Here is a 15,121-nt window from a genome sequence, read left to right as displayed (position 1 = left end):
TAGTTTATTGGCTGTTTGTGCAGTTTTTCCATCTCCTTCAACTTTCTGGTCTAAAAGCCTGTGTCTGGGCTTTTCCTGCCTTTCCTGTAACTAGTCTAGTCAAGATACAGATTTTCTGTATCCAGGTCTGTATATAAGCTTCTTAGCTCCCCAAGCCTTTCTGTGTTGTAGGAAGCCTCCTAGCTTAACAGTGGGAGTAGAAAGCACTAGGTAGCCTATCTACCACAAGAGGAGTGGTTTCTGGCCCAGAAATTGTAGTTTATTGGCTGTTTGGGCAGTTTTTCCATATCTTTCAACTTTCTGGTTTAAAAGCCCACGTTGAGCTTGTTTTCCACCTTTCCTGTAACTAGTCTAGTCCAGATACAGATTTGCTGTATCCAGGACTGTTTGTGGGCTTCAGAGAGGTGTCAAAGTTTGCTCTTCAATTTTTCCCTTAGATCTGGTAGTTCTCTCCTCTCCTAAACTTTTAATACGTTATTAGTCTAGCACTTTACCATACGAGATTCTTACAGCAATTATTGCAGCACACAAAAGTGCTACCAGCACTAAACGTTCTACAAGGAAACAGCTCCAGTACTTATTATTAATGCCCACCCCTCCAGGCATGTCTAAAGGTCAGTTCCCTGTGGCTTCTCCTGTTAACTTGATGAACTTGTGTATCCTGTGGCAATGTAGCAACTGCCTCATGTACACCAACAAACCTCTCCTCTTAGCTCCCAACACTCAGACTTTCGAGAGACGCACATATATCCAAAATGGAAGCCACGCACTCGCCAGCCAAGAAGATGATAGCTGGTCAAGAGGAGGAGAAGGTCAATACTTGCACCACACCACATGGAACACATAGCCCCCCAGAACACACACCAGCACTACCTTCACATAAAAACACAAACCACATACCCACCTTCACAGAGGATCTTAATAAAAATCTACTCAAACAGCAGAGACCTCCAAGTCAGAAATGCACTCTCCCACCACAATACAACACTAATCACATAACTCTCCTGAACAGTGTGCCACTCAACCAAAGCCCCTAAAGCAGAACAGCATGCCCAGCGCACTAGTCATAGGTGACTCGATAGTGAGGCACTGATGTCCCACTCACTAAGTTGAATACGGAGAAAGTAACAGTCATCTGCCTGCCAGGTGCCAGGATCCACCATATAATGCACACACTCAGGGCCCTCAACAGCAGGTACAAATATGAATCTGTCGTTGTACATGTGGGTGTGAATGACCTGAAACGTACCTCCCTGGACTACAAGAAAAGAGACATGGAAGAGATCTCAGATTATGTATCCCAGGCGGGTATGACTGTAGCCCTGAGCAGCATCCTGCCATCACCTGGAATGATGCCACAGTACAAACAGAAAATGATTGATTTCAACAATTGGCTAAGTTTCTGATGTCATTCTAAGGGGATCCAGTATCTTTCTGCCTGGGATGACATGATTGACAGACCTTGATGTTTTGTCAGAGATGGCCTGCATCTGTCACCCCTGGGCTTCTGGTTGCTGGCCAAGGCTCTTGCCACCCCTATAGTTCCTTTTTTAGGCAGTGTTCCAAAGACCAAATTGCCACCATAACAGCTACAAACAATGCAATCTGAGGGTCATGTTGCTCAATGTTAGAAGTCTAAATCTCAAAATGCAGTTGCTTGAAACACTCCTTAAAATAGAGAACATCGACATCTGTGCTGTCACAGAGACCTGGTTCAAGGCAGCAGAAAGCACCCCTGCACTACTAGGCTATAACTCATTCCACACCTTTCCACCCCAGAACTTGGACCGAAGCTCCAAAGGTGGTGGTGTTTCCATATTCATAAAGGATGCACACACCTCCAGACTGGTAGCCCAACATAATGCATCAGAGATACTTCAGGTGCAGCTAACATTGGGTAAGACAGCGATTCAGGTTGTAGCCTGTTATAGGGTCCCCAACCATGTCCCAAGACACTCACTCCATGTTCCAAAGCACCCTGGAGAATATTAGGGTCCAACCTAACACACTCATACTGGGTGACTTCAACTACCCTTCCATTAAGTGGGAAAACTATTCATGTACCAATGCACTTGCCCAACGTTTTTTGGAATTCATTAATTCCAATGCCGTGGACCAGCTCATTCTTACCCTCACTAGAGGTAGCAACATCCTTGACCTGGTCATTACTAACATGGGCGACCGTTGCTCTACACCAGTAGTCAACTCTTCCCTGGTTAGATCCGACCACAAACTAATCACCTTGGAAATCCAAATCCCTCCCACCCCCCACCCCTCCAAAGGTAATCACCATGAAAAAATTCTCCAAGGCTAACTTTGGGCTCCTAAGAACAGAGGTGGTTAAGTTCACTGCACCCATGCACATGGAGAATAGCTGCATGACCGCTGAATCATACACCAATGCACTGTATGAACATGTACTCAAATACATTGATCTCGCCATACCCAATAGAACCAAGATGTTCTCCTCCAAAAAAAGGAAGCCAATCTGGTGGTCCCATGCTATAAACAAACCCTACAACAGAAGTAGGAAACTGATGTGTAATAAGGTGAAGTCCCAAGACTGGAAAAACTCCCTTATCAGCCTCAACAAAAAGTTGAGATCCCTCTTGAAATCCTGTAAAGCTAGCTATGAAAACAAAATTGCAGCAGATAGTAAAGACAACCACAAGGCCTTCTATAGTTATGTAAACAACAATACCCAGATTTGCTCTGAGCTACTGCACAATGGTACCTCCTGTACCAAACCAAGAGATATTTCCAGTATACTGGCCGACAGATTCACTGCCAACTGCCCCTCTCCCCCAAAGGACCAATCACAATACCAGTAGATTGCCAGGCACCCAGTATTACTGCTGCACAGGTTACAATAGCACTGACCAAGGCCAAGAATACAGCTTCTATTTGACCTGATAATATCACTGGCTGTTTTCTACATGAACCTCACCTCACCTCAGGCTTTGTCCCTACTGAATGGCACACTGCTATAGTCATCCTTCTCCACAAAGGAGGAGCGACTACAGACCCCGGGAACTATCATCCCATTAGCCTGACAAGTCTTATATGCAAAGCTATGGAACGCATCATCATGAACCTAATAAACAAGGATATAGGAAATCTCCAAACTCTGGATCCCACACAGTTTGGTTTTGTGAAGGGAAGGTCATGCCTGCTCAACTTGGATGACATCTTTGAGTCAGTCACCAGAGCTGTGGATGAAGGCAAGGTGGTTCATACAGCATACCTTGATCTGGCCATGGCCTTTGATACCATTCCTCACTCAGGAATCATAGAAAAACTCACTAAGCTAGGCATCATCACCTATATCACTAGGTGGGTTGCAAACTACCTTGCAGATAGAACCTACAGTGTGAAAGTAGCTGACTCCAAGTCAGACTGCTGACCAGTCATGAGTAGAGTCCCACAGGGATTGATCCTGGGTCCTCTCCTGTTTTGTATCTACTTCTCAGAAATCCAGTCCAACATGAAGGGACTCTGGCTGACAAAGTTTGCAGACGATTGTAAGTTGGGAGCCATTACTAACTCCACAAGTGATGTGGACATCCTACAGAAAGGCCTCACTGAGACCAACGACTGGTGTCAGAACCATGGCCTTAAGCTCAATGCTAAAAAATGTGTTGTCATCCCCTTTGGGAAAAACTCAGTTCCCATGAACTACCACATCGATGGTAGTCCACTGAACGCAGAAGGTGGTATAAGAGATCTGGGAACAAAGGTTGACAGCAACCTCTCCTTTGACCACCACACTGCCACTGTGGTCAGAAAGTCCTTCTATGTGGCACATCTCATTACTAAGGGTTTTGCATCCAGGAAGAATGAGGTCAATGTCTCCTTCTACTCTTCCCTCATGAGACCCATCATTGAGTACAATGCCCCATTTGGCATGTACCTCACTAGACACCTGCAACAACTGGAGAAGCCACAAAAGTACCTCACAAACAGGATCCTAGGCCTTAAACACTTGTCCTATATGGACAGACTCAAAAAACTCCAACTATTCTCTGTCTCATATCACCTACCTAGAGGTGATCTCTGCTTGACTTATAAAACCATGTCTAACCCAGCTTTGTTAGAAACGCTACATCTAAAGAAATCCCAATCCCTCCGCTCCACACACTCCAGGAACCTCAACCTCATTAACACAATCAGCAGAACATGCTGGAGGGACAGGTTCATAACCCAGTGACTGCCCATGCTATGGAATAGACTTTTCATATATGTCAAACAGAGTACCTCACTGGCCCTCTTCAAGAGAGATCTTGATGAGTGGATGGGAAATAGAAAATTCACCCCAGGGATCACTCCAGTGGCTCTACTCAACAGATGCACTGGAAACTAAGGTTGGATGGCATGATACCAGGGTAATCCTAAGGGCTAGGCTTGTAAAGGCTCCAGGGCCATTAGCCTAGTACACACCTATGAACCTATGAGGTAGCACTATATGAGAGGAAGGATCCCATTTATAAAAAAGATTCACCCTGGACAACAAATAGTGACTCTGTTCTTTATATGGTCCTTCCATCAGGTTATGTGACAGCAGCAAACATCCTAGCCCATACCCAATGGCTTTTAGCAATCTCCAAGACCACTACAAATGAAGAAGTCAGAGGGATCTGCTATGCAAAAATGAAATGGTAAAGAGGCAAGCAGGAAGTGTATGGAGTAGGAGGGTTCCATTAGGGTTTCATTACAACCCCCCCCCCCCCAAAAAAAAAATAAACATAGGTACTATGAGCAGTCCATTCTATAATGGTGCAAAAAGTGTATGAAGGCAAATCAGTATACATGGAAGGAACTATAAAAGAGGAGCTCTTGTGTTTAATACTTATTGCTCATGCAGTGGAAAGAATAGAGAGAAGAAAGGATATCATCACTGCAAATCAAGGTAAACATTAGAATCTAAAATGCATGTTTGACTTTCTGAAGACTAAAGAATTTCCATTATGTATATATGAATGCTTTTGAGTTTCACAAATCAAAAACAAAGGCATTGTTCCTAGGGAAATTATTGTACCATTGTATTGCTATACCACTACAACTATATTTACTTTTTACTTTCCTCAGCTAACTAGCCATTCCTCATTTTAAAAGGCAGACTTGTGCAAAGTTTAAAGTGCATGGTAAAAGCTAAGTTAGCATAATTTAATGCTAATCCCAAAGTCTCGGCTCTGTCAGTACAAGGTATCTTTGTTTAGTGGTGTTAACATGATTTAATATAACCACCTAATCAAAGAATCCAGTAGAGACAGTCAACCTTCTCGCTCATACTAGACTCAATTAAAACATACCCTTTGTGTATGTAGTATTTTAATTTTCTACAAATGAGGTTTGAAACGAAAGGAAAATGAAATCAGGATTTTTTTTTTTCATTCAAAATGGAAAATTGCTTTGAGAAATGCATTAGAAAGTCTCTATATTCCTGAGCAAGAACAACATTTATTTTGTTAATTTTCCATCTGTCTTTTAATTTTTGACCCAGTAAGTTAAAATAGAATGTCTTCACCCTCTGTGTAAGAACCTTTTGAAATGCTGAATGATAATAGAAAATAGAATACAGATATTAACATATGGCTGCTATCAGTGCATCTTGCAATGATGTTGTTTGTATGAAGCTTGTAAAATGTGCCTATCATTAAATAATTTTACTTTCAGTAATGTAGAAGGATGACTAAATAAAGACGCTTTCAAATGATTTTTGATCAGCTTTAAATTATATTTTTCATTATCTTTTTCCACCTTTAGGGACTAACATGCAGAATTTAAATAGCGGTCAGCAAAATAAAACTACAGACTCCTATTTTCTCTCATAGGATTAAGTACTGCATAATGTCTGATATGTATTGTCCACATACCCCCATACTTTAATGCATTCGTGGTGTAAAAAGTTGGAAAATAAGAACAGTAGGAAATAAACAACTTTTTTATCCGTAAGGAGACCTACAGCATGATGTATAGAATGATTTCTTTTACACCACTGGCTGTAATTAAAACAAAAACTACTGACCAAAGCCTTGGATTTAACCACGGACTTGGAGAATTCTGCAAAGCTACATATACCACTGCACACACCATGACAGATGAGAAACAATGATCCTACACTGCATTTCTTTTGTATCCTTAAATGCATCAGATTCAGTAAGATAACAGAGTTTTCCTTACAGTAGGGAAGTATATTTTCCAACGATAGTTATTTGGACTCTGTTGTTGTCTCTATCATTATGCATGCTATAAACAAAGGCCTATTTTAAAATGAACATATTGTTAAGACTTTCCTTCATGTCCTATGAATTATGGACAACACTTAGAATAACCAGGTACAACACACGTCTTTAAACTATTAACTCAATAAATTGGTAAAATAAGAAGCTTAGGTCTATATGCATTTTTTGTGGAGCTCTGTTGATAAGATTTGTCCTTGTTTAGTGCCCATAATTCCAAATGTTCTGATAGAAATACATACATTTTTGTGAAGCTCTGAGGAAATTCTGAAGACTAATCAGAGATCCATCTAAATCAAAAAAGTTATGAGCTGGACTACAGGACAATAACTCTGTTTTGCATTCTGCATTCCTGCAGTTAAATGGGTGGAATTTGAATCCCTTTTTTCTTAATATGCTCATTGCAGATGTACTTGCTATCCTTAAGAAACAAAGGAGAAGGAGGCTGGTTGCTAGGTCCTCTCACAGTACTGGGCATAAGAGAGCTAACAACACAAAAAGTCTCAATAAAAGAACACTAATAACAATCATAATCCCTTAGTTTAAATTACTAATGGAATGGATGAATGTATAAGGCACAATTACTGATCAGACATATTGCTGAGTGACAAGTTATGTTTGGATTTGGCCAGGCAAACACGTTTATTTAAACAACGGAACATGTATATCTAGTAGGGCAGTTTACATTGCCAAGTGTTCCACTTGTCCCGAATTTTAAATAGGCAAGACAGAGGAAATTAAATAAAAGGATTTATGAACATAAGTATGATATAATGAGTCACAACATCAGCAACGCTTTGTATAAACATTCCACTGTCTGCCCACTTTTTGTGGATTTCAAATTTGCCTTGCTGGATATCATTGCACATGATTTTAGGGGTGGAAACTGGCAAACTAGGTTAGAGTACTGAGAGTTGCATTGCCAGTTGAGATTAAATGCGCCCCCTCCCCAAGAATCAATGATCATGATTCTACTGACCCCTCGTTAACATTTAGGGCAGCAAAATTATAATAAGAACTGAATTTTGTAATTTGTCAACCCCACTAGGTATATATTTTTACACATGAGTTTCTTGGTATGTTTTATTATAATTACTGTAGTCGTTTATTTTCTTTATTTAATTTAGTAAGAAAATAATATGGTTTTAATCAACATTTAATTTATTTTACATTCTACATTTTTAAAGAATTTTAGAGTTATACACCAGTATTATAGACTGTTTTAGCTGCGTGATAGCAAATTATCAGTGGACAATTTTATTTTATTTTATTTTAACATGATCCTGTTTGTTTATTATTTTTCTGGAATCAACCTTGATCTTTGAAAGAGTTTTTAAATTTATGCATTTTTTAATGCATTTGTATTAAGTAATGTGACATCCTTCCTTTGGGCTAGTAATCAAGGACCCTCAATCCTTACCACTGACACTGGTGGGGAACATTCTCTTAGAACAAAAATAGATTCACACAGTGTTTTCAGATACATCTCTCTGCACCAAGCACACAGGGAGCACACACCAGTCCTGGGGCTAGGTTTTCCTCTCCAGACCCCAAATATGATTCCACCTTTCTCTCTGCAGTAAGAAAAGAAAAGACCACATTAAGTGAAAATAAAACAAGGTGACTACATGTGTTTTGACAAAGTGCTGTGTTTGGACATAACTATGATTTTGTATTGTATCAAGGGTGTTACTAAAGTTATTTGAAGTATCTCAGAGTGTATAAAAGTGCTTACAGTGTGTGCTTATTACTGTGCATGCATTTCGAAGAGTTTATTGTGTCCAAAGTGCAACTATTTTGTGCAATCCAGTAAAAGTATAGCTATTTTGAGAAAAGTTCTTGTGTTGGGTGTGTCTATTTGCAAAGTACCACCATTACAGAGTGCTTCTTGTACTGTAAAGAGTTGCCTAACAAGGTACCGCCATTTTGGGAACATTTCAGTGTGCTTTATACAGTTATTCACAAAGTGCAATTACTTTGAAAGTTATTGAGTTTTGGGCAACAGATATACAAGTAACTTGAATTTCCCCCAGAGACAAGCATTGAACTCACTTAAAACAGACCCCAATATTATCATCAGACCAGCCGATAAGGGAGGGCCCTTAGTAGTAATGGATACTAGTGGATATTTGGATAGTATGTATGAGCTTCTGAATAATGATGCATATTACTTGAAAATTGATATGGAGCTAGTAAGAGATAAGGTGTTTAGGGTGTATAGTATGCTGGATGATCTATTGTTATCAGAAGACATCTCTGTGGAGTTATATAATTATTTGAAAGTATCCAACCCACGTTTACCCATCATACAGGGCCTCCCGAAGGTACACAAGTCACTGCAGAAACCACCCATGAGACCCATTGTTGCAGCACAGGGCTGGCTTACAGAACCTATGTCAGTCTTTGTTGAGTATTTTACCCGACCTCTGGTAGATAGTGTCCCACACGTCCTTAAAGATAGTAAACAATTCCTCTTGGAATTATATGGATATATGAAAAATCTAGATGTCACTAAAGAATATTTCTTGGTCACTCTAGATGTAGTTAGTCTCTTTACGGTGATTCCGAATGACACAGGAGTTTTATATTTACAGCGATTTTTACACTCTAGATCAACCTATTCAGATGACAGGATAGATCTGATATGTTTATTTATGGAGACTATACTTTGTAACAATGTGTTTATGTTTAGTGACTCAATATACTTGCAGAATGATGGCGTAGCTATGGGCACACCTTGTGCCAATAGCTACGCCAACATTGTTATGGCTTATTGGGAAGATAAGTTTTTATTTGAGTCTGTTATTTTTAAGGAAAAGGTTGGCTTCTATAAAAGGTTTGTGGACGACCTCTTTTTTATTTGGTTGGGCGACCCCAATAGTTTGGTAATGTTTGTGGAGGAGATTAATAACTCTACTGAATTTCTAAAATTTACATTAAACTACTCCAGTGAATGTATCTCTTTCCTGGATGTGAACATTGCCAAGCTTTCCTGTGGATTGCTGAATACATCAATACATCGCACATTGTGCTATAGGAATAGTTTATTACATAGGAACAGTATGCACCCCAGATATGTGTTTGATAATGTAATGAAAGGACAGCTAATGAGAGCATCCAGGTTGAACCCAAGTGAAGATGGTTATCTAGAAGAAATAATTAAACTGAAATCCATGTTCCTCAAGAGAGGATATAGTGAGGCTGTATTCGACAGAATGATTCTAGAAGTGGATGATCTTAGATCCACATCTGCTAGACCTTATTTTGCGGAAGCGTTTGAGAGTGATAATATAGGCTCAGAGGAAACATATCAACCACCTAGAGTACCTATGTTTTACACTAAAGATGCAACCTACATTAGAGGTCTATTAACTAAACACTGGGAAATACTTAGGCTAGATCATGATATTGGTGAATTAAAAGGCCCTAAACCAAGGATAGCATACAAGAATAAACCTAATCTGAAGAGCATGCTATGTCATAGGACTTTGTCACATAGGAATGCTAAATACTGTAATCATGTATACAATACTGAACCATGTGGGGGGTGCAATCAATGTACTTTAATAGATACTAGAACTACTTTTTTAAATCCTAATAATAATTTTGAGTATAACTTTAGTACAGGTACAAACTGCTTGAGTAAGAATGAAGTTTATTTAGCTAGGTGCCAAGCCTGTAGATCGTTCTACATAGGTAAAACCAATAGGTCCCTAAGAGAGAGGATTAGGGAACACCTCTATCAAACCAGGATAGGAAGTGATAAAAATGCCCTAGCTAGACATACTAAGCTCTCATGTCCTACACACAGTTTTACATTTTGCGTGATACAGGAGGTTTTTGAGAATACAAGAGGGGGTGACATAGTGAATTATACCCTAGAGTGTGAGATGAGGTGGATTGTGAGATGTAAGGCTGATCGTCCACCAGGTCTCAATGAGAGGGTTAATTTAAGGCCTATACTTAGGAAAAGGAGATGTCATAAACCTCAGCACTGACATGTTTACATTTTCATAGTCTATTTTTATATTTTATTGTTTATATTATTTTTAATACATGCCATGCCATATCATGCAGTTGCCTTTACATTTATACACAGTGTAACGAGTTTGTATTATGATGTGATATATTTATATTTATATTTATACATATATATATATTATGATGTCCCTTTATATTTAGTGCTTTATTATATTATATATGCATATATTTACATAGATTTTTTATCTACATAGTTAGCTCTAACTAGTTTTTTAGACGTAGTATGTAGTATGAGTCAGTTAATTGAATTGATGTATTTGTTTAAATGTTTTAACCAATGGGCTGTTGTTCAAGACTATTTAAGATTTGTATTGTGATGAGGTAATTTGTACGTCTGATGAAGCCGTTGGGTGAAAGCGCTTACGTTTTCAAATAAACAGCTGTGTTTTAAGGAACCTGTGTCGTGGTTTGAAGGAGATTTAACAAGAAGTGTACTGTTTCGTTTCATTTGGATACTTGAACTATTTGGACAAACTGCCATAGGACCCGGCGCATGTTTTTGTGCTTTATTCTATTTGGTTTTATTTTTGTGGCTGGGTCCGAGCTCCGTTGGATTGGTGTCTTGTTGTGTTTTGTTTGGGCAACAGATGTTTGATTTATTCACATATTGCAGTTGCTTGACATGTTTCTTACTCTGATAAGAGGTGTTTTCTTGAAAAAGACAACATTACAAGAGTATCACAGTGCTTGTGAGTTATTCAGTCGCATCGTAAAGTTCTCAAATGTTTCTTAAAGTGATGACTTTAGCAAATGATGGTAAATGACTGTAGTATTTCTGTCTTTTTGATAAAATTCCAAAAGTATAACAAGTGATGGTGTATTATTCTTTGCATTTCTGCCTTTACCTATAATATTCCAAAAGGATCGAAAAGCCCAAGAAGTTTATTTTGCAAAGTCCAGTTATTTGAAAGTATTGCTAGTTTATTCATTCATATAATTCCAATAAGCCCAATGAAAAGTATAAGTTCAGAACGTGAAGGCATTGGACAGGTTCTGTTTATGCCAGAAACTTATGCATATGTGTATGTGTGTATATTCAAGCTTATTTGCAAAACCCTTTGCTGGTATGTGTTAATATGGCAGATGAGTTTCAAAAACCCTGACCACTTGTGTTTCATCAGAATACTGCAGAGAACTGGAGAATATTTGAACAAGAGTATGACATTTTCAAACAAGTAGCTTATGCAGGTAGAGATGCATAGACCAGGGCATTCAATTTGCTAAACCTAGCAGGGTCAGAGGCCACAAAAAGAGAGCGTTCATTTGTGTATGGACCAGCTGTGCATGAAGGAGAAGGTGCAGATCGTCATATTGTTGCACAAGCTGAATCAAGGGAAGACTCCAAGTGTTTGAAGCACAAGTTTAGAGAAATGTGCAACCCCCAGATGAATATTACATTAGAGAGGCATCTGTTTTACACAAGAGATCAGAAACCAGAGGAAACATTTGCAGATTATATAAGTGACTTGAGAAACAGAGCTAAGATGTGCCGGTTTGGTGATCTAAAAGATGACTTCATAAAGGACAGGCTTGTATGTGGTATTAATAGTGCTGCTGTGAGAAAGATTTTACTTTGTGACAGTGCTTTAACGCTGAGCAAAGCCATCAAATCCATGAGGTGACAGAAAGACACACAAGTATGCTTGCGAGTGACAAAAGCATGATTTCAATTGGTTCCACAGCACATGTAGAACAGGCCTAAGCATGTGGCAGCTACAGGATTTCTAAAGAAGCAACAAGGTTTTCTAGAAAGTTCCAAGAAAGGTGTAGGCTCCAGCACCAGCTCAGTGCAACACAAATCTGAATCAGCAAAAAACATATCTAGCTTTATCATTAACTGTCAAAATTGTCGTGTGACTCATGAGTCTAAAAGAGAAAAGTGCTTAGCATTTGGTCAGCAATGTGACAAGTGTAAAAAATGGAGCCACTTCCAAAAGGTTTATAAATCAAGTAAGCCTCACACAATTGTAATGAAAGGTTGCACAAAAAGGCAAGTTGATCAAGTAGAGCCAAAACAGTCAGCTTTCTATGTAGATGGTGTATCAGTGCTTGGTGAAAGAGTTGATGCAGTAAACTTATTTTCAAGAAGTGAAGTGTTTTGTATGGTCCGGATCAATGGAAAATCTACAGAACTCAAAGTAGACACTGGGCTAAAGTGTAATGTTATATCAGCAGACACATTTGCAAGAGTAAGAACTAATGAACAGCTCAGTGTAACCAGCAGTGTGAGACTTTTTGTATATGGAGGTGAAGAAATTCAAATCAAAGGTTCAGTGATACTTTCATGTTATTTGGCCGAGAATTGTTACAACTTGTTATTCTATGTAGTCTGTAGATCAGTGCAATCTTTACTGGGTCTCAAAGATACTTTAAGTATAAATCTGCTTTTTTTGCCAAAGAAGTTCATCATGTGAGTGCAGTTCCTAGTTCCAATTTCTCCAAAGCCATTTTCTCAGAGTATGCTGATGTTTTCAATGACAAATAGGGCAAACTTCTAGTTGTGTATTCCATGAAGTTAGACTCAGAGATCACTCCTGTAGTCAGACCAGGAAGAAGAGTTCTGATAGCAATGCAAGATAAAATAAAATCTCAGTTGGATAAAATGGTACTGCAAGGTGTGATTACAGTCACAGAACCAGCTGAATGGGTGTCATCAATGGTAGCCACTCACAAAAAGCTCAGATGAAATCAGAATATGCACTGACCCAAGAGATTTGAACAAAGCATTAAAAAGACCATATTAGCCAATGCGCACAGTTGACGAAGTTTCAGCTCTAATACTGAATGCCACTGTATTTTCTATTTTGGATGCAAAGAGTTAATTATGGCAAGTGATACTGAATCATAAATCCTCATTTTTAACTACTTTTGGTACTCCATTTGGCAGATACAGATTCCTAAGAATGCCATTTGGAATAAAATTTTCAAGTGAAGTTTTTCAGCATACAATGGAACACTTTTTTTGGGTTATCCTTGTACCATAATAGTAGACAATCTGTTGGTTGGAGGCAATGGTGAAGCAGAGCATGACAGAAACCTCAAGAAAGTTCTAGACAGAGCACGTGAAGTGAACTTAAAGCTCAATCCTCTGAAGTACAAATTTGAACTTCCAGAAGTTACATACTTATGTCATTTGTTTACAAGTACAGGCTTGAGACCAGACCTGACCAAGCAAGCAGCTATTCTTGAAGTGTCAGCACCAGACATGTACAAAGTTTGCAGCATTTTCTGGGCATGGTCAATTATTTAGGCAAATTTATAACAGACTTTAGTGAGTTAACAGCATCTCTAAGAGAGCTAACATGCAAAAATGTTACATGGTCATGGTTAGAACCTTAAGCAGAAAACTGCCACCCCCACCTACGTTAATATACTATGATATTATACGTTAATATACTATGATGTGAACAAGCTGGTTATTCTTTCCTGTGTACTTCAAAATTTGGCCTAGGAGCAGTTATTCTTCAAGAGAGCAGATCAGTAGCCTATGCATCTAGAACACTAACCCAAACTGAGATGCACTATGCTCAAATTCAGGAAGAGCTTTTGGCTATAGTATTTGCATGCTCCAAGTTTCATGATTATATTTATGGTCAAGCTATTCAGAATGAAACTGACCATCAACCTCTAGTTACTATTCTAAAGAAGCCTATGCATTCTGCTCCAGCGAGATTACACAGAATGATACTCAAATTGCAAAAATACAATTTCAAATTTGTCTACAGTGAAGGCAAATTCTTTTATCTGGCTGATACTTTATCCAGATATCCTTGAAATACAACAGAATAGCTTGATGCAGAGACTTTTGACTTTGATGTAATGCCAGTGCATAATTTTTCCACCACTAGACTTGATGAATTAAGAGATTACATGCAGACCAATCCAGTTTTACAGAAGCTCAGTCATTATATTAATGGCAGATGGCCGTCAAAGCAAACTGGTGTATCCCCTGAGGTGCAAGTGTATTTTCCTTACAGAGATGAATTGTTAATGGAAGATGGCATTATTTTCAAAGGTCCTAAAATTGTTGTTCCTGCTTCCTTACAAGAATATATTCAGATTTTGCATTGTGGTCATCCAAGATCCACATCCAAAAAGAGAAGTGCAAGAAAACTGGTACTTTGGCCTTTATTATCAAAAGACATCGATAGAGTTCTTCTTGTTCAGTATGCAATAGTACTAGACCGCATTTGCAAAGAGAACTGACTCAGCTAAGGCCAATTCCTGAACTACCTAGGTCTACTGTAGCAACTGATACCTTTGAGTGGAACAATCAACACTACTTAGATTTGGTAGACTCTTATTCAAATTGGTTTGAGATTGATTTGCTAACAAACTTAACCTCAACTGCAGTTATTACTAAGTTGAAACAAAAATAAAATAAAAGTACCGAGCCTGCAAGTCTTAAAATAAAAACAATTTTTAATACACAAGAGAACAAGGTAAAACAAAGTAAGCACTTTCACGGTTTTCACACCGCTTCATCAGACATTCTCAATACAGAAAGAAAGCAATTAAATAAGATTACAAAGAAACAATCAAACCAATAAAAGACAAGCCTCTAATTTAAAAGACTATACTAGTGTTTCAGAGGGCATGCCTTCAAAAAAGGTTTTAAAGTGAAAACACCATTAAGACCCGGAGGTCTCTCTGCATTAAGAAACAGTATCCATTTCTGTTCTGCTGCTTCTGTATGATTGGGTAGGTCACCACCCCACATATCCAAGTCTAAAACCTGAAGTACAAACAATTTAAAAACATGTGTTACCCCATTTTCTAAAGTATGTAATGCCAAAGCACTACTTTCTTTTTTATTCATAATGTCCCTTTGATGCTCTAAA

Source organism: Protopterus annectens, chromosome 12.part0 (assembly GCF_019279795.1).
Source record: "Protopterus annectens isolate FY-2018-M chromosome 12.part0, PAN1.0, whole genome shotgun sequence".
In the NCBI taxonomy this organism is placed as follows: Eukaryota; Metazoa; Chordata; order Ceratodontiformes; family Protopteridae; genus Protopterus; species Protopterus annectens.
Note: the sequence above shows the minus strand (reverse complement) of the source record.